Below are 25529 nucleotides of genomic sequence, written 5' to 3'. Positions count from 1 at the left end.
TTTAGGAGCTGATTTGATTGATGCTTCTGTAATAGGTTGCCAGTACAAGTCCTACAACAAATTAGAAAGAAATGAGAGAGCAGGGGCACACACAGGGTCTACAGAGCAAGGGTCAACTTCCTAAGTCTCACAGAGGATTCAGTGTTTCCGTGGGGGAATGGGTTTGATATACTGTTCCGAACTTCCCAGAAGGACGTGGGGATCTGAGGGATTAAACACTTATTGGTCATCCACACCTGTCATTGTGAAGGTAACAGCAGCCTCAGGAGTGCTGGCAACACAATCTTTCCTACCCATTATCGTTTCAGATGCCAGAGCTAGCTTTCTCTCTCGGTCACAAAATGGATGCAAACAGCCATCCTTCCAGTTCAGAGAGGGGCAGGAAGCAGCAAAATATTTGAGACGAAAATAAATTCTCTTTCTTGCATGTCAAAAGGCTTGACTGGAAAGCCCTGCCCAGCAAGGCTCACTTAGCAGAGCCAGCTTGAAAACCGTGGGGTGTATCAGTGATGGCGTAGTTACAGGGTGTGCATGCTGCACCCAGGGCCCAGGCTTGGTAGGGTTCGTGGCTCTTGACAGGGAATGCTCAGGGTGTTCAACAATTGGGCAGGGCAATGGAGAAACTCAGCTTTATCTCTTGGAAAGTTCAGAAGTTTAATCCATAGAGCATCTGAGATGTCATTTTAGATGCTTCATGGAGAATATATAGTACTAATCAAGTGGTGATTCAGGTGATTATTTTTCCGATCTCTGGTAACAATATAATTAGCGGTGTGTACAAAATGTTATTGCTTTAGATCACGTCCTGTATGGAATTCCAGCTCAGTGTCGCCCTTCAACAGTGCCTCGCTGTCAGCTGCTTCACATATTTTAGGAGCACAGGTGGGCTCCGAAAAAGAAAACAAGTAAATAATAACGAAGAGGATCCTCAGCCATCACGCTGGTTATGGCGGAGGGCTGGTTTCAAGGCGCAGGTGGCACAATCCCTTCCAGGTGACGCTGCTCACGCCTCGCCCGCGCCGGGCTCGGGCTGCGCAGAGGCGGCCGGAGCGGGTCCGGGGCTGGCGGTCCCACGCCCGTCCTATCCCTGTCCCGTTCCCGTCCCGTGCCCGTCCCATGCCCGTCCCCGCTGCTCAGCCGGTGCCCCGCGGGCCGGCCCCAGCCAAGGCCTGCCGGGTTCGGTGCCTTTGCGAGTGCCGAGAGAAGATGCCGGGACCGTGATCCGCAGGTACCTCAGGGCACCCCAGCGTTTGTTCGTCTGCTGGGGACGGAGCGGGTCGGCAGTGGGCTGCGGGAGCCAGCTGAGGCGCTCCCTCACGGTTATCTGCACCTGTGTACCTGCTAACTGCCCGGCCAGGAGCGGAGCGAGACCCCGGAGGGTAACGCTTGCGGGATTTACGGGGAATTTACGGGGAAAGGAAAGCCCCTGGCGGGGCCACACGCAGGAGCCGGGGACGGGAACGCCCGGCTGGGGCTGCGCATTCCCCGCCGACCCTGAGGGACCCGCCGCGCCTTGGCCGTCCCGGCAGAGCCAGCCCGCCTCCCACACCCTTCTCTCACTAGGTTTTTTTTAAAAAAATTATTTATTTATGTTAAATTTTATTTCTACTTCTTCCTTTTTTTTTTTTTTTTTTTTTTTTTTTTTTTTTTTTTTTTTTTTTTTTTTTTTTTAATGCTGCTAGATAGGTATTTCCTTTCCTCACTCCTGCTGAATGCTCAGCTCTTGGGTGAATAGAGAAAAAAAAAAAGGCAGATATCTTGGACGTAAAACTTGCCAGCAAAGGAAGTGGAAGGGCTAGAAATAGAGCTGTATAAGTAGGCTTTGGAGTTAAATGGTATATTTGGAAGACCTAGTTAGAAAAGAAAGTTAGTAATGCAAACTGTCATGAAATTGCTTTAGAATTTTCTAAATCTTGAAAATGTCTTCCTGTCATAGCTCAGCCGATTAAAAACATACAACTGCATTAGTGAGCTGCAAGAGAGAGGTGATATTAACTGTACGACTGTTAGTGATCGTTACAGCTGCTCTTTGTAAGTAATCTCTGGGTCGCTTTTCCTCATTCTTTTGGATGGAAGTAATGAGTGACTTCAGCCTTACAGGCTGGTGAAATACAGGGCTTTGTGTGGTATGACTATTTTCAGAGGGAATTTACACAGTTGTAGAAGTTTATCGTTCTTCTTTGGATATTGTAAGGCTTGTTTGAACCCTAGGCAGTAAGCATTTCTAATGTGGTCAGAAATATTTGTCATTCATATGCACCAGTGAGTTATGAAACTGCTTGTGAACTTGAAGTACAGAACATCTTGTATTCTTAGCAATTTTAAAAGCCTCAAAATATTTTCCAGGTTTTGTTGGTTGATAGGTCTAAAACTGATAAAGCATGAACTGATAAAGCATGAAAGACTGCTGTAGAATTTCTAATAACATTAAGAAGGGATGGCAGTAATCACGTGCAGGCAGGCCAAGATTTAGGAGGCGCATCAGCATAGGAATCTTAAATGCACTGTGTTTTCCCAGTTTTTTTCAAAGGCTTTTGCTGTTACATATTGGGAATGAAAGTAACAAGCTTTTTCCTTTTGGAAAAAAAGTATCTCTACCTCTCCATAATAAAAATAATTACAGCCTGAACATCAAAATGAAATAGCAGTGCACGGAGCCAAGTGAACTCATGTGTGCCGAGTTTGTTTTGGTTTTTTTTTAACTAACTTTATCTGTGAACTCCCAGCCCTGGAGCCTATTTGAAGTAAGATAGGAAGCTTCAGTCTTGTCACAAATGCAGCTACAACTTGTCCTGGGGAAGCCTTCGTAATGGGGTCAGGTAAAGTTCAATGAACTACCAAACCAGCACTATTTCAAAAATGCTAAGGTGCTCTTTCCACTGCTCGCTCCACTCTTTCTGCCTGTTATTAAACTGGTAGTTTTTACAACATCAATAAAGAACTTTCCTACCCAATTGCCCCAGACAAAGGCCTGAAAGCTAGGTTTAAACTATGAAAACTTTGTGTTAGGTTCATTTAGATTGTTTTGCTGTGTCAAATACTCACTTGAGTTCAAAAGTTCAGATGAACCATGAACTTTGTCATTTCACAGCAGGCAGTTCTACAAATATAATCCGAAAGTGAAAAAACATGATATATTTAAGGTGCGTTTGTTGTTCTACGTGGAATATACTTGGAGTTCCGCATTTGCAAAGTTCTACTCGACTTTAAAAAACCTTTTAACTATTTAAAAGACAAAAAACCTAAACACAATTAAGCCAAATAATTCCTTGATCCCTGACCTTTTAGGCTTTCAAACCAACACATATTCAGTGACTAATCATTACTGCACAAACTAAACCCAGCTAATCTTCTTAATAAATTGTGAAGTCTTGTACGTCTCATGGTTTCAGTGATGGCTTTTCTCCCTGTCTGGAACATTGCAGAATATCAAAACAAATGGGTCATGGCTTTATGTATTTGTTTTAAGTTTGAATCTATGTCATCTCATGATATAGTCTTGAGTTGAGAAGGTTTTACAAGCCTATGTGAAGTATAAGACTGGTAGGAATGAAAAATGAGTCAATGCAATTTTTACCTACTTGCTAGAATATAAAAATGTGTGGACAAAACCGGTTTGTGCAAAACTATTTTTTAAATGTGGAAACTTACCAGAAACTGAGGAGCCTGTAATAAATCCATCTTCTTTTCCATGAAAAGGAATTCCTTATGCATACTCTCCTCTTCCTCCTAGCAGGTCTGGAGTCTCAATCTATTAGGAAGAAGCAGCTTTTTTTTTTTTTTCAGACTTCAATTCAGAATTATAAGTAACTTTAGGCTGCTGTCCCTGACTATTCATAAGTTGTAATTCAAGCCTCAGAACAGAAAACCTCCAAACCCAACAGGACATTATCTGAAATACATTTTTCAGTATCACATATATCTTCTGATTTTTGCATTACAATAATTTTGAATTTTTGCACTTTTCTTGGTGCTGTATGAGATCTGTGACCTCCTGTGGGGGCTTATAATTTGATTTTAACCCTCTAGGAACTTCTCATTTAAAGAAAGCAAAATAATTACAGATTCTTGATAAAATTTGGTCTCTGTATGCAGCATGTGCTTTTGACAGAAGGAGTAATTTAATTGTTTGAAGTAATTAATGTATCCTTCTGTTACTCAGCAAAGAACAGATATCAACGTAGAGAAGAAATCAGCAATCGTGTTCTTTGTGAACAGCAAAGAGAGAGCGAGGAAACATCACATTTAGTGGACATCTGCAACAGTTCACCAGCTGTGCTGCTAAGCCCATACTTGTAGCAGAGATTGTGACTGAGCTTGTGATGCAAGCTGTGATTATTACTAGGATCACCACCCTGTCTCCTTCCTCTTTCTAAAGGTTTGTGTCTGCTGAATGGAAAAAATACACATTGTGAGAGTGCATTGCCTTTCATCTCAGATAGTTGCAAACGTTGCTTATCCCGGGCACTTGTGCTGCAGCATCTTGACCAAGTGCACCAATTCCAGGGATTAGTGACACCTAACTCATGGGCTACCTCTGCTACAGCAGGCAGGAGCTCTCTTCCTGCTGGCAGGCTGTCATGGAAAGAGCCAGGGAAACAAAAGTAGAATTTCCAGAACACAAGCCATGCATTCCTGTGGCAATAGCTTCCTACTAGTGCTGGCAGGAAGCTTTATGTAACGCACCGGTGATTTTTTAGCACGAGCCACAGACCTACCCAGAAGTTTTGATTATAACCTAATTTTTATATATGCATGTAAGTTCAGTCCCCTTATGGTGGGTAAAAATCACAGAGCAGTACAACAGGCTTTCACGATTTTAGAACTAGGTGAGGAAGACTGTCTTCTGAGAGCTCTCCTGTCCTGTCTTCCAGCATTTCTGGAGGTGGGTTGGTAGTAGGAAAGTCACTTCATCACATCTGGGCAGCCTTCCACAACGTGGTTAGCAAGTGACCTCAGAAATTGTGACACAGACTGGCTTCAGAGGTGGCTTTAAGCCAACTGAGCATTCTGTCATTTCTCTGGGAGCTCTCTGAAGAGGAGGAACAGCATATGGACAGCCTCCCTAAAGTGCTGTATAACTTGTAAGCTGAAGAGAATTTCAGGGGTGGTGGTGGCTGTTATTTGGTTGGTTTGTTTTTGCAAGGTGCAATGTAGCCAGAGTCCTGTGTAAGTTTCCCACTGCAGGGAGAGTCAGCTAAAGATGAAGTGGCCCTTCACTGACTGCAGTTGTTGGGGCTGGTGTAGCAGCTGAATAGCTAGGAAGGATAGGCTGCTTTTCTTCTACTCTGAACATGGCTGGTATTTACAGTGTCTCTAAATACCATTTTCTTTTTCCATTTGGGATCATGAGCTTTACTGAAAAATATTCCACTGAAACCAGGCTGCAGCACTGATAATGTTAATGCAACACCATATTTTTCATTGTATTGTCTATTTTATTCAACTTTAGTGAGATAATAAAACAATTTTACTTCTAGATATGTCTTGCACAAATAGATGTTCAGGATCTAATTCACTGTGGTGTGTTCTAACAGGTGAAAGCTAAATAGGGCTCCTGTTTTTATCATCACTTCTCTTAAATGTGTAGCAATTGCTATGCAGTGAATTTAATGTGTTTTAGAGTCAGACTGAGAAAATCAAAATCCTGAAAGAAAAAAGAAAAGTGCAACTCATTTTTTGTTACATGCTTCTTCCTTTAGGTCATCTCAGTTCTGTGTGGGTATGAACAACAAAAAACTGATAGTCACTGAGATTAATTACTAAAGCTATGTGAAAAAGGTCAGACTTCTCTAGTACCATTCATAAATTAGACTGCATTCATCTCATATTGTTTTGACTGAAGTAGAATAATAGTGGTGATAAATGCAATACATTTTTCTGTTCAGACTTCTCTTAATGGGAGTGATCAAATTATTTAGTGACTGGAAATAAGTCCAGGATGGGAGAAAGACAGGTATAAGTATTGTATTGCTCATTAAAGCTTGAACGACTAGGTTTTCTAGTTAATTATCATTTGTTGTTCATTTTAACAACTATGACATTTACTAAGATTTGCTATTAATTATAGTTGTATCAATAACTTTGTTTAGGTTACTCATGATCAGCACAAAAAAAAAGCACATTGCCTGCTTTGAGAATGCAGAAATTCTGGGGTTTGTTGATTTAAGCACCTAAAATGGTGTCAGTTCTTCTCAAGCTTCTTGAGACTTCAAATGTTGACTTGAAAACCTGAAAGAAAAAGTTGGTTTTGGATACCAACCTCTTACCGGTTCTTCTGCACATATTTGGGAAAGAGAATTTTCAGTGGTATTTTATCCTTTTGGCTCTGCTTGCAAGTTAAGTAATATTGAAAAACCATTAAGGTGATTTCAGAAACGTTCTGTTTAGACTTGACATAAAAATATTTAAGATATTTTTGGATGATAATGCTGGAAAATTTGTACACTTTTTCCCAGAGTGGTTGAACAATTATTAATTCAGTGGTTCCTGGTCTTATCTGTACAATGCAGTAGAGGCTTTGAACTTCTTTTTCAAATAGTGTCCTTTAAGAGTAAATATTAGTGTTACCTTTTTACTTCATAAACGCATTGTTACTTTGGTTAATTGTTAGATTTACTGGTCTTCTGGGGGCTGACATGGAGTTTAAAGTGAAGTCACTTAACCTGAGGGCTGAACAACAAAAAGATTCAGACAGGCACTGAGGCCGGGTTTGTGCACCAGTGTGTGCCTTTACTGTGCTAACAAAAAACACATCAAAGGTGCAGGGACCTGATCCTTTGACTGCTCAGAAGTCTGAAAATAATTTGGTAGTACGGTGCCTTCCCAGAAGGGAAGTGGGAAGTGGTAAGCTGCAGTCCCAAATCTAAGTCAGTGTGGTCAAGTCTTGAGCTAGTTTGGGCAAAGATACAGCAGCTGCAGGAATCCCAGTTTTGTCATTGGTCTGCAAAGAGCAGTGAGATATTATTTCTATGACTTGCCCAAATGTTTGTGTCTCTAATTGCCTTAACAGGAGTGATGAAATACACAGAAGCATACTTGTGAATGGCAAAATAGATCTTGAAAAAAATAGGGAATAAATGAGAATGTTAGTTGTAAGAATTTCAACAAGAATTCTGTCTTGGTTTTTGTCTGCATTGGGATTCTCAAGTACTTCGATATCCTGTTAAGGATACTGTCAAGAGAGATCTTTGTTTTGAACTTATTTCCCCTTTTCCTGTCAAAGGAGAGTCACTGACAGCAGGCTAGCCATTCGTTAACATACATTTCATATCCTCACCATCATCAGATCAGGTACCTGGCCAAGTTCTGGTTAGCAGGTCTAATGCTTTGCATTGTTTGCTGACTGCAAGACTATAGGTTGCCTAAGCCTTCAGGACTGCCTCCTCTCATATGGTTGCTCAGCTGGTACCCCCTGTTCCCCTAGTCTTCAAATTGCTTTTACTATAACTGCTGAAAGCATTTTTTTTAGCTTAGATATTCTCCTGGCTAGATAGAAGTGAGAAACTGTCAGTACCGGCTTCACAGCCCATAAAAGACTCTGTGCTATTGATAGTTTTCACCACAGTATTTTGGAAAATGTACTATTGTAGGAAACTTCCAGGGTGCAGCTCTGTACCCTGTGGACCTGCCCGAGGCCACACAGTACCGTGGCCTCCTTGCTGGTTTGTTTGTCTGCACACTGGGCTGCCAGAACTGTTGCTGCCTTGTCCTGTGCCCAAGGATGTTATCCCACTCCAGCAAAAACTCAAGAGATTCACTACTTCATTGAAATGTCAATGCTGCTAAAATGTCAGGGCATCCACTGCTGCAGTTTGTGGTATGGCCAGTTCTTTAAACTCAAGTTCTGCATGCATTTGGTTTTAATGCTTTGAACAAGCTTTACCAATTTCCACAGGGGCTGTGGAAGTAGTGGACTTTGTGATGGCATGTTTCCAGCTTGAACTGGGGAGTGCTGGTCATGCAACACTTCCATAATTGGTTTGGTAAAGTCAGTCTAAGGAAATAAATTTCTTCAAGCAGTTCACTGTGCAATCTGTAGATGACTGCTTCTCAGACTATCTCTTTCATTTGGTTCACAATTCCCTACTGTCACTAATTTTTCAGCCTACATCAGGGACATGTGAATTTTGTAGGTTTTTTTGTCTTCTCTGAAATAAAGAGATCTCAGCTGGTGAATCTGAAAGTTTGTGGATGTGCTGGAGATCAGTACCTGTTCCAAAGTCAAATAATGCTGTACTTGTTTCTTTTGCAGTTTGGATTCCATGTGCTTCTATAAGGTATTAAACAATAAGGTATAATTCCTTATAATCCATCTGCTTTACTAACATTTCCTTTTATTCCTTCTCACATGAGCCTCATATAAATTCCAACAGGGAATGACACAGCTACCTCAGCTGTTCTGTTAGTATAGGAAATAAGCTTTTTCAGTAGCATGGTATTTTAATGGAATGGCTGTCACAAAAATGCACAGAAAGCACAGCTCAGGCAGAGTAGAACACGGGGAATGTCATCTACCTCTGCTTTGGGAGCTGGTTATCCCCTCACACAGACTTGGAGTGCTTGGAGCAGGCTTGCTTGAAAGCAGGTGGAAGGGAAACTCTGGGAGACAGGGATGGCTGCTTAGAAAAGTGCAAGATAGGAGAAGGGAAAAGTAAAATCAGGAGTTGAGAAATTTTTTGGCCTGAGAAGATGGATTCATCATATCTGTCAGTGGCACTTTCAAACAGTCCACCTTTTAGATGTTCTTGCATCTGTGATCTCTGCTCTGAAAAATCTGCACTTGCATTCTTTCATCTTACAGCTGGAATATTGAATAAGTGACCTTTTCTGACTCAGACACATTGTTGTCTCTGACCTCCTCAAATCATGGCTTCACCTTTGCTGCTGCCAGATGCCTGACTGCTTTCCATCTCCCCTCTCTCTGCGCCTCAAGAAGTGTCCTTCATTCCTAGCAGAGTCTTTCCTGTTGGTCTCTCTGCAGAGCTGCTTTTCTCACCACTTGTCTCTCAGATCATTATAATTGACAGGCATTTACATTTTATTCCACTTTAGGGAAGCAGCTTCCATATGGAAAACACATTTTATTTGATGTTGGATTTATCCAGGAGCTGATCTTAGTCATAATAACTGTTTCTCATTCAGGGTTGCTGCTTTTCTTTCTGTATTTTCCAGCTGGACTGTTTGAGGCATAGGAGGTCAAGTGACTTGTCCCAGACTATGAGTCAGTGCTGTGAATTTGGATAAGTACCCAGTATCCTAAAGGCTCCCAGTCTTCTCCTCTGACCATCACTAGACCATGCAGCATCTCTGAAAGGATTGGCTCTACGGAAAAACACAAATTAAGAACACTGAGTTTGAATCTTTAATTCCCAGAATGTAGTTATTGAGCCTTGTTCATATCACAATGAAAACATGTTTTTTTAAGTAAGTAAACTATGTAACGGCTTTTTGGTTTTGGCTTTGTCTCTTTCTCTGCCCAGCTAAGTAGTGGCAAAATGTTTTTTATCAGCAGCTCTAACAGGAAGCAAAATATGAAAGGGAAGAAATCTAGAAATATTTGGCCTAACAGCGGCCATGATTTAACAGGTATTTTGGACAGACTGGCTCTTTTTGTAGCTGCTTGTAGCTGAGAGCCTCCTCCATTTAATTAGAGTATACTGCTGTTTATTACTTGAACTTAAATCCTCCTCTTTATATATCTTCTGATATATATTGAATTTTCCCAAGGGTACCTTCTGGAATGCTTAGCTAATATCTTAATTAAGACCTTTTGTTTTCACAGAAGCTCTATAATGTGAGGAGGATACACCCTCATCTTATGAAGTATGACAGAAGTATAGGGATGTTGGTTCAAGAGTTTCTGCTAAGTTTGTGACTCCAGTCTGAGGTATTTAGGCCTGAGTAACTGAAAAAAAAGTTGTTGCTTATGGTTTAAAAGATTTCGGCTGTTAGTGGCTGTTTGTATTCAGTAAAAACAGAATACAAAAAAATTACTTCTTTGTGAACAATGTCTACGTGTTTCCACAAGATGCCATTTGGTAGAGATGATGCTACAGAAACTTCTGTCATGGCTTTTGGACTGACAAGCCCCTATAGCTTGTTGTCTAACTCAGTGAAAACGTCATGAAATCTTCTGCAGACAGGAAATCTTTCACTGAGGTCCGATCAAACCTTTTTGTTTACTTTCCCTATCCACTGCTCCTCATCCTAGTCTCCAAGCTGGCTTCATGGAAGTGTGACATAGTGGTCTCTCAAGCCAAGTCTTAAGCCTTTGTTCTTAGGCATTCTAGTGCTGGGCATTATCATCTGAATGTATTGAGGGGGCAAAGGTATTCTTGTTTCAGGGAGAGGTGGTACAGTTGCACTACAGCTTTCCAGAAGACACTTCCACATCCAAGGAGCATGAATATTCAGATTAAAGAGAGCAGTGAAACTATGGGCAGTTGAAAAGAGATTTTTATAGTGAAAAACGATTCAGTGATTCTATGCTTCTGGTTAGCTAAGCAAGTCCTGGAGATCACTGGTTCCTACATCAATTTTTTTTTTTTGACAATTGGAGTTTGTAATACAATACTGATATTCATTTCCCTTTAGATTATCTCTTCTTGGTAAACATCACTGTAGCAGATCTGAGACCCTTCCTCCATACATGCAAGTTAGCTAAGTTTTAATTTAAATTTGAATTAAAAATGTGAATAGTTTTTTAAGTCTCTACAGGGGGAAATACCAATGGTGCTCTCATTGCTGCTTCCTAAAAATACTAGTAAAGAGGTTTAGGCCCAGTGTAATTTAAGGTTACATTGAAAAAAATGGGCACAGATGAAGGGCATCCACATGCCATAAGATTCCAAGGGAAATATTTCAAGGTTAGCAATTCTTATAAGATGTCTGTCTGCTCTTTGAAATTCAATCCTTATGGAAATTCATATTCTCATGAAAATTTCAACCAACTACTAACAGACTAGAACTGAAGAAAATCTGTCTGGTTTTGATTTTAACTAGAGTCAAAGCTGCTCTTTCAGTATTGAACAACTTCAAGGAGACTGACTGATAGCTGAAGCTAATTTTTTTCTGAAATGTTAGATGAATCAGGGCATTACAGTCAAGGTCCTGATTATAATGCTTCTCTGACTTCATGTAATCATGCGCACACATAACTTTTTAAACTTGTTTTCTCTTTCAGTTTACACTTATATATGCAGAGTGAGGAAGTGTCACATACTGCAGAAGGGAGGGAGTCTTGGTTCCCCTTGATTTTTGTTTTGTATAAACTTGAATTTCAACTCTGGATGTAGGATTTTCCAAAGAATATCTGTCTTGGGTACTTTGGAGGCGTAGACACTTGTGAAATGGAGAACATCTGGTTCAGCATTGTTAATCTCCATTTGAAGAATGCCATTTAGTTATTACTCAGACTTTATGGTGAAAAGAAAATATTTTGGTTTTCAACATTGTCTGTTGTTTTTTTTTGAAACTTTTCTGAGATAGTGGAGTGGAAACATGATGAAGGTGTAATGCAAATGAATTTTTTTGTCTCTGTAACTGAAATACGTTTTGGTTTAGTGCTAGCTTGTCTGTAAAGATAGGTTACTCTAAATAACAAATTACAGTTCTGCTTGCTTTATTGTGGGGCTATAGTATGCAAACTTGCAGAGTAAACTGTTGCATTCAAATGAGAGAAAATGAGGGCTAGGGGGGCTTGCCTAGTTTTTCACCTGCTGCAGTGAACTTCTGACTTCACAGAATTTGTGTAAAGCCTAGAAAAGCATTAAAGTTTTACAGCTACCGGTCTTCCATCAAATCATTGGTAGCTACCAGTGACCGAAATACCAGTTGTTCCCTTGGGTTTCATATATGCAACATAAGAATATAATTTGACTTTCACTCCTTCCCATTTTACTTTTGCTCCCATTTAATAAAAATTACTGAACACTTTGTAAGGTCTACATTGCAATGTACTTTGCCGGTCTCCCATAACTGTATCCAATAAAGAGAATGAAAATGTTTACTTTTCTCTTTATTTTCTTTTTTCTGTTGTTTTTTTGGATCAGCCTTTTAGATTACCAGTGGCACTTAGTAATAACATCTTTTTTTCCTTTTTCCACAGCACTCTGCTAATTGGGCAAATGATAATTTTGCTCATGACACAGATTAAGATAAGGTAAAGTACATTTTAGTAACACTCCCCATTAAATTATGCCTTTACATTTGAACTTCCACTATCTAATTTTTTGTTCCAGAAACTTTGCTCTTGAAGTTAGTTGCCAAACATAGGAAGAGGTCGTTTGCATCAAAGGGTCTGCCCTCTTATTGAAAAAGGTTAATAATATGAAAACACTCACTTTTTTTTTATTACCAAGCTTAATTTTTATTGCAGTTATCACTGAGTCACTGAGTTTTGGGGGTTTTTTGTGGGTTTTTTGTTTGTTTGTGGGGTTTTTTTGTTTGTTTGTTTGTTTAATTGGTAAGGAAAATACTTTGAATTAATTAAGTGGAAGCACAGCTTCCACAAATTTTGCTACTTTCAATAATTGGAAAGATAAATTCAGCAAGTTGTAGTGGTGTTTTGTTTGGGGGAAGGGGAAAGTACCTATATGTGTAAGATTTACTGTGAAGTGAGGGGGAAAATTTGTGGGAAATCTGTTTAATCTTTATTGATTTTTTTTTTTTTTAATCAGTTATGACATGGTGCACCAAGAATGACTATTTCCCTCTCCCCCCACCCTCCATGAATTCTTCAACAAGTAGCAAATTATTTAAGATAAATGCCTACTGCTGTAGACAGCTGCCAGAATAGAAGTGAAAATAAACTGGTGAAAGGAAACTGCCCAGTTCATGGAAAGGGCAGCAACGATATAGTGCAGCAAGTCCATGACACTTCTGGATACACATGCTGAAAGACTTACCCTGGCTGGCCTGCTACAAATCTCCCAGTAATTCATTAAGGGGAAACGCTCTTTGCAACATTTCACTCCTATTTTAACACCCTTTGTCTTTACCTTACATACTCAGTGGGTTCATTCCTATGTCAAGTGAGCCTCAGTGAAACCAGTTTTTCATTCCTGATAGAGCATACTGTTTTGCTCTAGTAGAAAGATTAGATAGATGCTTTTACGATAAGTATTTTAGCAGTCTGTGGTATTTTTTCAAGGTTTGGGGTCAAAAGAAGGATATGATCATTGTGATCCAGTAAACAATGTAGAACGAAGTAACTTGACTAGTGACTGAAACTGGCAATGTTGTCATGTTTTTCCATAACTTTGAAGAAACAGTTATCCTCTAAATATAATGCAGTCAGACATGTATTAAGATGAAAGTACAAAACCATGTCCTGGTTCTAATCTGCTTCAAATCTTTGAAATTACAGAATTAATTTATTTTCATTATCATGGGGCCAATCTGCTACAACTGTCTAGGGAGGAATCCCATTAACTTCACTCTGATTTTTTTTTCTGAATGCTGACCATGGGATTTGACCTGTTTAAACAAAGCAGCTTGCCATTTATTTCAGCTAGTATTTAGTTACATCAAGTGTCTCTATTCCTCCTTATGTAACTTTACAACCCTAAAGATGGTTGTAGCGGAGTCCTGGTTTAGTAATTTTGTATTTCTAAAACAGATCAGAGTGATGGGACAATGCTCAAATTTACACAATACTGACCCAAATATGCTGGCAGAAAACTGAGTCTGGATAACCTGAGTGTATCCACAGAAGTTAAACTGTCATCTTTTGCTCCTGCTTTACGTTTTGTGGTATTAGGCAGGTTGGGAGGGCAAAGTATGGCAATACTAGTACCTCTGGTATCGTGTTGGTGTTAGTTTGGAGGGATGGGGGGAGGGGAAGGTTGTTTGTTTATTTTGGAGGTGTTTGTTTGTTTTAAGTGTAATAGCTGCATAATGGCATACTGGCAGGCGCTATAATACTTTGAGCATAGTTTGTGAATGGATCCATGGAGAGAAGGTTTAAGAGTGGCTCTATCAAGTGTACAATTCAAGAAGCAATCTGTTTTACATTAGGGTGTCTCTGGCTACCCATTACAGGGTTTTTAAAGTCTTGTTGTTATTTCCCAGTTTATAAAATAGCTCATCATCAATGGTATTCTGTGTAGCTTTTGGATTTCATTCATAAACCTTTACAGTCTGATGGGATTTCCATGGCTGAGACACATTCCATTGAGCGTATGCAAACATCCATACGTGTGCGTCTTGCATTCTTATCTGTAGAAAGGAAACTCCTCTTTAGTAGAGGCATATAAATTAAGCATCATCTGACTGAAAAAATGTTTATACTGGGCCAGGATGGGTCTGCTTGTTCACATTAGTCCAGTAAGATAACTAACCTCTGTAATACTTGAAAATTTGTTTTCCTGATTGTTTGTTTGCTTGTTTTTAAATGTTCTTCTGTAGAACTAGCCAGTGTCACTGAAGATGCCACAAGCTAGGCTGCTGCAACACCTGTTAACTCTTCTATGGACTTACACTCAGAAAGTCAGTGAGCTGCTGTTTCCTTGGTTTTACACAAACGGTAGTTGTAACTACGACAGAAACTTCCAATGTTAGAAAGCAAACCCAGTGCATAGTAGTTATTTTTTCACTCACTGCAGGAAGTTTGAGACTTCAGCACTTTTTAAAAAGTGTGAATGATTAAAAAGTTCTCATTATTTTATGTGGGTGTATGTTTGCTGTCCATTTCTTAAAAATCCAGAGGAATCCATGTTTGGCATGATGTGGAAGTGCAATGCTTGACACTGTAATACACACAGAATATTATTAAAGTTTCCTTTTCACCCTTACATCTTAGCACTGCTATCTTGCCTCTGGGATTGTATCCTGCATCAAAATGCTGTTTAAAGTGCTATGATTAGTTAAAAAACCTCTCCCTGCTGTGACACACAAGTGCATCTCCTGCTTGATACCCTGTCATGTGCTTTGTGCTTTGAGAGCAGGATAGAGTGAAGCTTTCTGAATTCCAGCAGCAGAGCTCACAGTATAGTTTCCCTTTGCACCTGAAATTTCCCATGTGTTTTATTCTAGTTACTTGTAATAGTATTCTGTCACGTTGCTTTGTATGACTAACCCACCAACAGTATCCCAGGTTTTGTTCAGCTTGCATTCTGTTTCTTTGGGCTTACTTGCTTTGTCCCCTTGCGTGATTTCTCATCCTGATTTTGTAAGTTGCATCCTCAGAATAACAGCTGTCTACCTCAGTGCTATCTTAGGAAAAGCAGACCTTCAGAGCAATGCTAAACTCAAGAGCTATTAATATGAAAAGCAAGCGGTAATGAAAGTAGAACTAAAGACAGGAGTAAACTTAATAGCTAAAAGAGGAAAAGAAGAATGAGTGATGAGCCTTAATACTGTGTGTGAAAAAATTCACTTTTAAGTGTGAATGCAATGGTTTTAGCTAATGACTTGCCATCACAAACATCTCAGTGAAACAATGTACCTGGTAAAACCACAAATTCCCTGGCTTTCATAACAACTACAATTAGTTAAGTAGGGAACTACTTTGCAAAGGTGTGTTGGTTTACCTGTTGAGCTGTATTAGCTGGAATTATTACAAGATCATGAGCATTTAAACCAGTACAAAAATGCAGAATTATTCAAAAGGAAATAAAAACAAGTCACTAAACTTTGGATCACCAGGATATTTGCCTATTTATAGTATGCTGTTTATAACTGAGAAATAAACAGGGTTTTTTATGGATTAAAATATTAGATGTACTTACCAGATCTCATAAAAAAGGTGTTTTCTTTATTTCTTCTTCCCAGAATATTAGAAATTGACATATATGAAAACTGAACATTTTAGAGGGCATCTTGCTGCCTGAAAGTACCTGAAGTACAGGTGAAGTGCTCAGAAATGAAACAGCATCACATTAAATGTGATTTTTCTTTTTTTTTCCCCCCCTAGAATTCAGGTTTGGGCCCTGGCACACCCTCTAAATTATCTTGAATATATTTCTTGATGGGAACATTTCTTGATGGTAAAAAGGTTTGTATTACTACTGGGGAATGTGGCAGAGTAGTTTGTTAACCAAATTCCGAGGGAAACTTTAAAAGACTTAAGAAAAACATGTGTCTAAATCTTTTCAAGTCTCTTAAGGAGTCTGTGCCTTTATGTGCCTTTACCAGAGGTGAAATTTTACCTTATTTTGTTTGCCAGCCTTGGAAACGTATGTTATTCTTTTTCACAAAACAAAATAGGCCCATTTCAACAATACAATTAGCTACTGCTTTCTTCCCTCTTATTTTGTTTATACTTGTTTATTCATTACTTCTTTAGGGGATGACCCTAGGTTTAGATTTAGGTTTTGTGTGTTCAAGGCTGACAAAGTAAAATATCTCTACTTTAACTACCAGAAGAGATTAAGAATTATTAGGTTAAAAACTTGCTACATAAATCAATACTAGTGTGCCTTGTAGTTGAAGGAGAACAAATATATGTAAGCGTATATTGCTTTAAGTTCAAGCCAAGAATCCCAAGCTAAATTTTAAATAACAAGGCATATACAGACCCGTGGGGTGGAGCATCTACCTTAACAAGAAATTTTAGTTTGGCATAGTGAGAAAGGAGAAAAATTGTAATGCATAGTATGAACCATTGAACGGGAATGATGAGCAGCATTGCTTTGCTGGTCATGCTTCTGCTTGAAGAATTCATCCTTACTTTAGGAAATGTCAGAAATAGAAAAATGTGAGGCTAGGAAGAAGAATAATGGGAACAAATCTAATTGGGCATGAAAAGAAGCAATGGTGTAAATTAGGATTGTCGAGATGCCTAAGACTTCTCTTGACTTCTCTGTCAAAAATGAAGGAATAAATAATATTTCAAATATGGAACTTGCATAAATCCAGTGTGCCAGCAGCCACACGTGTGTCCCAAGAATTGGCACAAATTGTTGCTCAGATAGGAGATGTGGAAAGATTGCTTTCATCATGCTACTTACTCCTTCTGGCATGTAGTGCCATTGAGTGTAAGGCAGGAAGTGTGTCCTGCTGTTCTGCTGTGACATTTTAAAAATGGCCAGTCCAACAAGGAATCTGAGGTTAGTGTACCCTGACCAATCAGTTACTATTTCATCTGGTACAAAGGTGAATTACAGCAAATGTTAGGGAGGAAGGAGGACATGTGGAGAGCAGCAGGTTTCAGAAATGTAAGTTTCCAAGTTCCAAAGCCTTGGAGATACACAGACATGAATAAAAATACTTGCAGAACAGTGTATGCTGAAGTGAAATAGCTGCGTGTTTTCTGAATTAGGTCACATAAAATCCTGAATTAGCTCATTTCTGCCTCAGCCACTTCAGAAAGGAGCCAAGAGCCTGTTTGAGTTATCAGAGAAGTAACCATGAGGGAGGACTAGCAGCACAGTGTAAAAGTCATGTGCCCTTTTGTATATTTGAAGTTCTCACTGCTTTGCTCCTGGGATTCTCTCTCCATCAGCTAGTTCTGCTGTGAACAGCTGAGTATTTACCAAGTGGTAAACAAGCAATTTACCTCTAAATTCAGGACACAGGACCATTTGGAATTGAGTTTAAGTTTGACAATTCCTTGTGACAGTCATCTTGCAGATGAGTTGGAAGCTGGCACAGCTTTGTCTCCTTGGTAAATAAAACTTTGAGTCTTGGATTTGGATTCCCATTGCTATCATCATGCTAAAATGCATTACAAAGAAGCCAATCACACTCCCACTAAATTCAAGTAAAATTTTAGTAATTTGTGAAATCATATGCCACACTTGATGATGGCTACTTAGTAAACAGAGAAAAGAACATAAATTGAAGTGCATTACAAAGCAGTCAGATACATTTAAATAAATGCCCCTATGCAGGCAAGCCTGGTGTGAGTCAGTGTGCTGGCATTGGCAAGACAAATCTTGTTTAAAAGGACAGGTGGAAATCAAGGCATTTGCTATATCAATAAAATAACACTGGAAAAAAGGATGCATGTAGCTGAGTGATGAAATGCACCAGGTAAAGCAGAAGCATCAGGGTTTTTTCACCTTTTTGTTGCTGTAGGTAAGGAACCGATCCACTGAACAGCATAGCACAGGTAAGGAATAACTTGGAAAAGTCCAAGCTGGATTGAAGTCACAGTGGCTGGAGCAGAGAAGGTCAAATCTTTTGTGAAAGTTAGAAAGAAAAATGAGTAAAGTTCTCTTCAGGACAGACGTGAGTTGGGACAATGGCTTAATCCTGTGTCTGCCTGACTGTGTTTTCTTGGAGAAGCGAGCAACAGAAAACAAATGAAAAATTTGTCGTTAATCTTCTTCTGTTTAGTCCTGTAATTTGTAGAAATTATTTCTGCTCATCCAGAAGGATATTTACAAATTAGATAAGGAAAAAAACCTCACCAACCCCTTTATTTCTGATGAGATCTTGGTTAGTTGTAAGAAATTTTATGTCCCACTGACTTTAATTATGTCTTAGTTTTAGGATGTTTTTCCCCTTTTGGTTTCTTGCAATTTCCAGGTATTTTTGGTCTGGTTTCCAGAGAGCATATCTGTTTTACTATGTCCCTTTTAACTTGAGTTACAAAGTTTTAGAAGATCAATAATAGTTTTTCTTGTTATGAAAAATGAAGTTCTCAATGAAAAAGGCTTTTATATGGTGATTGATAGGTCTACTGTATTTCTGGTTTTAAAATTCACTTTGTTCATTTTTTTTTTTTGGTAAAGCAGAATAGTGTGAATATTACATTCTATTGAGACAAGTCCACTATAGGCACTCAGATGTCAAAATGTTTCAAAAACATATTAAAAAATAAAGAAATGAATAGAAGCTTCCTTGTTCCTTAAATTATTACTGTGTTACCCTGAACTGTAAGTGAACCCTTTTTGCTTATAAAAGAAGCAGCTGTTCATGCGATTGAAACCATGGTTCATTACGAGCTGACCTCAAATTCAGGAGTAAAACTTCCTCTATTTTACTACAACTATTCAGACATGGACTAGAGATAAACAATAATCAAAATCAGGATGAAACTTGACTGGGAAACCCTCTATACTCTTTGGCAGAATTATAGCAGCTTTTGGATCACCAAGAGTGATATAATGTTAAATGACCCTAAAACATTCCCTTCTCAAATGCAGCAGGTCTGCGCTGCCAGCTCTGTAGCAAACAAAGGCTGATTGTAATGACTCCTTAAGCATAAGAGTATAGAAACGTTAATTATCACATTTTTTCACATTAAACATTTACAGAGAGTCAAGATGAAAATGGACCTGTTTATGATGATTTCCCACTACTTTTTGGGGGAGCCATGTGATTAAAACAGATTTTCATTTTGTGTGTCTTATTTGAGTTTCATATCTTTGCTAAATGGTTTTGCTTTTTACCTAATTTTGGAATTGGGACTGAATGTAAAAGTAACAAAAGTAGCCAATGTGCCACTACTCTGTTTTGAAGATGTATGTCTAGAATAATGTCATACCATAAAAAAAGGTAAACTAAATTAATGCTCATTATTAGCCAACTCTTTTATAAATGAAGTAGGGCAGTGACATAGTGCCTTGGATGTATGTTTCTCTCTTTTGGTCTATTGTGTTTGTTATTCCTCTTCTGTAGCTCCCTTGTTTGTTGTTGTCCAATTCTGAGACACAGCAGTGCTTTCGAATGTTATTCATGACCCATATAACAAGACTCAGATATAAGATCCTTTACCATTTCCTGGGGGGCTATACAGAGTCCCTAAGATTTCATGATCAAATACAAATAGGAGATTAGGAATGTGTGCATGTTTGCCATGATACATTTAATTACAGAGATTTGTGGCAAAAAACTTTAGAGTCAAAGCAGAATATAATATGAACCAAGCAGTAGCAATATTAATGATATTTGTTTAGTAAACCAGAAATCTTCCTCAGATTACAAGTATGTTCAGATAATTGTTTTGCTCTCTGACCTAAATTTCTTGTGGGGTTGTTAAAAACTTAGTAATGGGAATGTGTCTCTGGGCTCTTAAAATGCATTATGGGAGTGTATTAAGAAATTTCTGGGGGAAAGAGAAAGAAAAAACTGTTCTTCTATGCTTAGAAATCTGCTGGCTGGAGATGTGTAATATTGTTCTGGGATAAGCTGATACTATCTTCCATTGATAGTTTTCCTTATAACTTATTCATTCATTCAAGCCATGTGGGGTTTGACTTTAAATCTGCATAAAATTTGTTGATTTCCTTTACCCACTGATTTTGAGGTGTTTTTTACTGAAGATGAGGTTTGTCTTTTAGTGTTAGGAAAGCAAAAAGTACTTCTGTCAAAGTGTTTTTTGAGGGAAGATAATTCAAAAGCTAAAACTTTACATTTCTGAGAAATACTTTCTTTGATCTGTTGTATTTCCTTTGCTCATGAAATGTGCATTGCATTCAGTGTCTTCTTCCCTACTCCACAGAATTTCATGTCGTCTTTATCCAGGTTTTTCCCCTGCCCTTCCTGTAAAGAAGCCCACAGGAGGCCACTCAACTTGACATCTCAGCTCTCCGAATTCCACTGCTTGGTCTGGTCCCATTGCTCCGTTAGGTTACTCACGCCTGCTTGCCAGGGGATCAAGGAGCCTTACGTGATAGAGGTCAGAATCTCACTAAACTAGACTATCTATTTTTTTTTTTTTTTTAAACTTTTTTTTCTTGAACTACTGCCCAACTGGTGCAAATTCAATTATAGCAGAGAAGAAAGGGGGAGAGACACTGGGCAGCTGCTTAGCTGTGACTCTACTGTATGACATGGAGTCATGCTTAACACAGACCATAGCTGTCTCTTGCTCTTCTCTCTAGCTGGACTCTTGGGGATGAATCTCTTTCAAACGTTTCATCTGTCCTGTTTTCAGCTGGTCTTTACTCAGCCTGTTTTCATTTAGCTGCTGGCCTCTCCTGACAGTTGTGCCCTCTTTTCTTGCTTATGTTATAGGTCTTCACTCTTAATAGGCCTTTGTTCTCTGCTTTTGAACTCCTGACTTCTCTGTTTTCAAGACAGAGTTTCTGGTTTTGTTTCCTGTCTGGTCACAGTGCTAATAATTATGCATTTCATATTTTCTGTGAGAGTGATAATATTTTAGATTTCATCTTTTTTAACTATTAGTAAGTGGCATTGGGGTCATAGATACATAATACAGGATCCTACATTATCATATCTGATACTTGGACCCAACAATGTTCTTTTTGAAGTGATAGTCTGTAAGTACATTAACACTGCAAGTGCTGTTGTTCTTGAGACTGAGCAGTTTTTTGCCTTCACATGAAAGTAGTGGTCTTTTTCATGCTCTGCTATCCCTCACGTGCAGGAGGAGTACATCCATCACAATTCCTCTCAGCTGCCTGCAGGATAAAACTTTCTGCTGAGTAAGTCTCATGTAGAGAAATCATGAAGATTTTGGTCCTACTATTATTTGCTGCTGTTTTGTCATCAGTCTTCAGCTCGTGTAAATGCTTGCTGGGGGAAAAAACCCAAACACAAAACCTGGAGAAAATTCTGCTAGTAGCTTTGGTTGTCAATCTTCTCTTGTGTCAGTCATCCGTTCAAGTCTTCTTAGTTCGTTTTTGGTGAAGGTAAGTCCAAGTGCTCTGCTTTTGGGGTACATGCATTTCTGTCTCAGAAGAGCACTTTCTGCTCCTCAGGTGCACTGAGTTCTGTGGTTCTCAGCAGCATCACATCATGATCCTTTGCCCTGTCAGAGAGGACACCACTCATTACTGAGCATATCCAGCAATCGTCAGCTCCTCTGGACATGTAAAAGCACCTATGGATATTCCAGTTTCAGCCCTGAGCCAGGGCTGAAATTGTTCATCCCCACAGAAGTGTGTCCATTGCATCCACTGCAACTGTTTAATGTCATCCATGTTGTCTGTAATATTCTCAACTTCTGGATGAGGATCTCCTACAGAAGAAAAGTGCAAAGGCAGATGGAGACTGATTTCTGTCTTCCACTTAAGGAGAAAGCTGAGCTCACCCATAACCTTTTGGATATGTCCTCATAGTTCATTAACTGTTAGGGCAACACTTCCACTTAAAAAGCTTTTATGGTTCAAGGCAACATCTTATGGTTTCTTTTTTATAACCTCTTGTCATCTCATTATTAAATGAGTCAGTGGAATGTATCAGCTTTCCACTGGGGAGCTGGTTTCTTTTTTGGTTACCTGCTTAGCTAGACGTATCTAAGAAATCTTAACTGTTAACATAAAGACCCGGATTTCTTAGTTGCCTTTGATGAGTGATCGTTTCTCTTCAACTCTCATGATGTTCATTGAACACCAGCTCATTGGTCTTCAGTGCTTTCCAAACCTCGAGTTCACTGAAACCAAGGCTACCATGGTGGTGTTTCAGAGCGCTGCAACTAATTTCAGAAATCTCTCTTGGACTGTTCTAAAAAGAGCAGGTCTTTAGATCTGTCGATTGTCTTGTAATTTCCATTTATGTTTTTGCTTCTTTAAGAGCAGTTGAAATTTACCAAGTTTTGGAGGTTCCATTCAACAACATCAAAACACATCAGACAGAAATTGCTGGACATTGAGTAGGACAATGCTTTTCAATTGGAAGAGATTCATAAATTAATTTGAAATTGCTTCATCTGCTCTTAAAACGGAGCCATGCAATTTCCAACAAAGGGCACAGAGGATACGGGCTCTGTAGTGCTGTAAGGAGAGTAGAAGAATGAATAGAATTGTGCAGTGGAACAGATATATTTACCCATATAAATGCCCTGAAGCATTTAATGGCCTAAGCGATCAGGAATATTGCTGTGCCTGTGGCAGCTGAGTGTAGGGTTCCATTGCTTACAGCATCCTGGATTGCCTGCGTGTTCTCTTGCCTGTCCAGGCTGACAGGAAACTATTTAGGTGACTGTGATGGTACAACTTGCAGACAGTCTATTACCTTCTGTCTCACTCTTCAGTGTTTCCGATTGATTTCATAGATAAAAGAACCTTCGTCCTTTAAATCTTCTTTCAGTCGCTTGAGTTAAAGATGAAGTGTCAGATGTGGCTTTTAATTTCCTGCCTACTTTCTTTTAGGCCAGGTCTTGTGGTATTTTTTAATCTAGGTCATTCGGTGTTATTTAATCAGTGTGATATTTTAATGCAGCTTTTTACATTTGACTCTTGCTCTGGCATGTTTAGAAACACAAAATATGCCTGCAGTATAGAAAGAAAATTGCTAAAACCGGAGAAGTGCAAATAACAAAATACTTAGTTTTCTTATTAAAAAAAAAAAAAACAAACCCAAACCTGGTTATCTCAACGTAGCCTAGAATGGACGTTGTAAAAAAGATGACAAAGATAATCTGTGTTTGGAAGATGTTATTCAATATGGCTCATGCAGATGAGAAATAGTTTAAGATGTGAGGGACAGCATTAATTTAAGGAACTTCTTCATATTTTGGGATTTTAAAAACATAAATGCAAAAAATTATCACAGTCATTTGTTAATAGTAAAAAAGAAAGAAAATATCTGTACTAAACCAAACTATTAGGATAAAGCCTATACAGAATTTAAATAGCTGCTTTCAAAGCTGGCAGTGAAGTATGCTCCTTGATGTCATTCATGGCCTCTTTCTAGGGAACTTAAATTTCCCTGTGTATTGGATTGACTCAGGAAAATATAGAGGGGTCTAAACATCTCAGAGGGAGGTCTTCTCTCGCCTGATGCAGAGGCTGCTCATGCAGCACTGCAGGTTATGTTGTTTTCAAAGAGACTCAGAACAAAACCACCCCTCCATGACCAAAACCACACTCTAAGACACCTTAAATGTATTGGCCTTTCAGTGCCTTCTTTGTTCTGGCACTGCACCATCTGCCACATGCTCCACTGGGATTCTCATGCACTGTTTATTTCTCTACTGTCCAAAAGTTTGGGCTATAGTATAGATGTTAAAAACACAAGGAGTTAAAAACACTGTGCCTAAAGATCTTAAACAAGTGGGAGGGAGGATATTTTGCCCTTTAAAAAAAAAAAAAAGAAGAAGCTGGTTTGTTTTGTCCATTCTGCTGTTGTCTGTAGCTACTCTTATTTTCTAGTTGCTTCCTGTTATTACTGGAATTTAACTGCTCACACACACTTTGTTGTTTCTTGTCTAACTCTTAAGCTATCATGCAACTTTTACAAGTTTTTCCATTTTGTTTGAGCTTTCTTCTGGTTTTTTGCACTTGTATATACATTTCTTTCAGCTGTAAAACAAAATTAGCCTGTATTCTGCTTCAAATTGCTTGTCACAGGCCTTTGGAGAAGCCAATTCCCAGCCCACAGGCTCCTGCTGAAAATGCTGATTAGACTGCTGGTGATCTTGCTGTGCCAGCGTCACTGGGTATCTCCGCTGTGATCATGAAAGATAAGCCTAAAGTGAGAATGAAAATCGTGCTGTCCTTATTCCTTCTGATCTGCTCTGTGCTTGCTTGTCCCAGGGTGTTGGAGCCTGGAACCTCTTTCACTTGGCTGCAAGAACAGTAACAGTATGACCTGCACAGACTGTGCAGTGCAAGGAGCAGAGTAAATGGAAATTACATGCAAAAGGGTTTAGAACTCAGAAGTCCTTAAAAAAACCCACTTCCTATGATTTTGAATCAAAGAAGAGATTTATCAGGCATCCTACTTTACTGGCAGTAAGAAAAATTTGGTATGAGTCAAGACTTCTGGCCCAAAGCTCAGAACAGGTTTTCAACTCCATAAAGGTCCAAGTTTTGCCTTGTTGTTGATCCTTGACAGAAATCAAGTGTAAGCACCCCTCACTTTGAGACATCAAGTGATGATGTTGGCTCTGCTCCAGTAAAGGCAATATTCCAGGGAAAGATAGCATAGCTGAGCAAGTCAGCTGTCTAAAAATGGCTGTGTTAGAAAGGAAGAAAGAGTGAGAATAGAGAATGTCTTATCAAATTGAAAAAAAAGAAAATAAAATGCTATTTCAGTAGTTCTTCTGACTTCCCCTAAAAGTGGCCTCAACAGTTTGTACATTGGCTCCCAAGGTTATTGTCCTTCCACTGTAGGTGGTTTGTTTTTAAAAAATAAAGTGACTTAAAAAAAAAGAGAGACAGGAAAAAAAAGTGCTCTAGTTAAAATTAAAAAAAAAACCAACCAAACAAACAAACCAAACAAAAACAAACAAAAACCCCAAAACAAACAAAAAACCAACAAGGCAAAAGATTTATTCAGCATATAATCAAAATTTTATTCAGTCTGGAACCCATCCCCTTCAAAGCTACTATCAGAGAATATAGCAACAGTTAGTTTACAAATTGGTTATTTAGAGAGATTTGAAATTCAGCTTAATTTAGTGCTGTTTTTGAAGCAATTGTTCTGTTAACTTAGGAGATTAGATAAAAGAATACAAATTCATCTGTGTCTGAACCAAAAATTCTCACAGAAATTGTCACTTGTTTTTCTGGACTGTGACTCCTGGGCTAATAACTTCCATGCAGCTGAAACATTGCCTTCTTTGTCTTCAATGCAGTTTATGATTGTCTTTTCCCACTCCACATAGAAATGTTATTTCCATGGAAGGACAGTATTTCCTAGGACCACAATGGTGGTTTTAATTCAATTTT

At 38.9% G+C, this 25529-nt stretch overlaps 1 long non-coding RNA gene across 2 annotated transcripts; it reads left to right on the top strand.

Moving 5' to 3' along the window:
• The first annotated feature begins 1090 nt into the window (after nucleotides 1-1090).
• On the top strand, nucleotides 1091-24920 carry LOC120756049 (uncharacterized). 2 transcript variants are annotated; one of them, XR_005701996.2, is made up of 6 exons: nucleotides 1091-1228; nucleotides 12110-12163; nucleotides 15775-15850; nucleotides 18022-18055; nucleotides 20416-20569; nucleotides 24207-24920. It is a non-coding gene; the product is annotated as an uncharacterized LOC120756049 (long non-coding RNA). The 2 variants fall into 2 exon arrangements; XR_005701997.1 differs by lacking the exon at nucleotides 1091-1228 and adding an exon at nucleotides 4183-4378.
• The last annotated feature ends 609 nt before the right edge of the window (nucleotides 24921-25529 follow it).

The sequence above is a fragment of the Hirundo rustica genome, chromosome 8, assembly GCF_015227805.2.
Source record: "Hirundo rustica isolate bHirRus1 chromosome 8, bHirRus1.pri.v3, whole genome shotgun sequence".
NCBI lineage: Eukaryota > Metazoa > Chordata > Aves > Passeriformes > Hirundinidae > Hirundo > Hirundo rustica.
The sequence above is the reverse complement of the archived record's forward strand: the minus strand, read 5'-3'. Positions and strand labels throughout refer to the sequence as shown.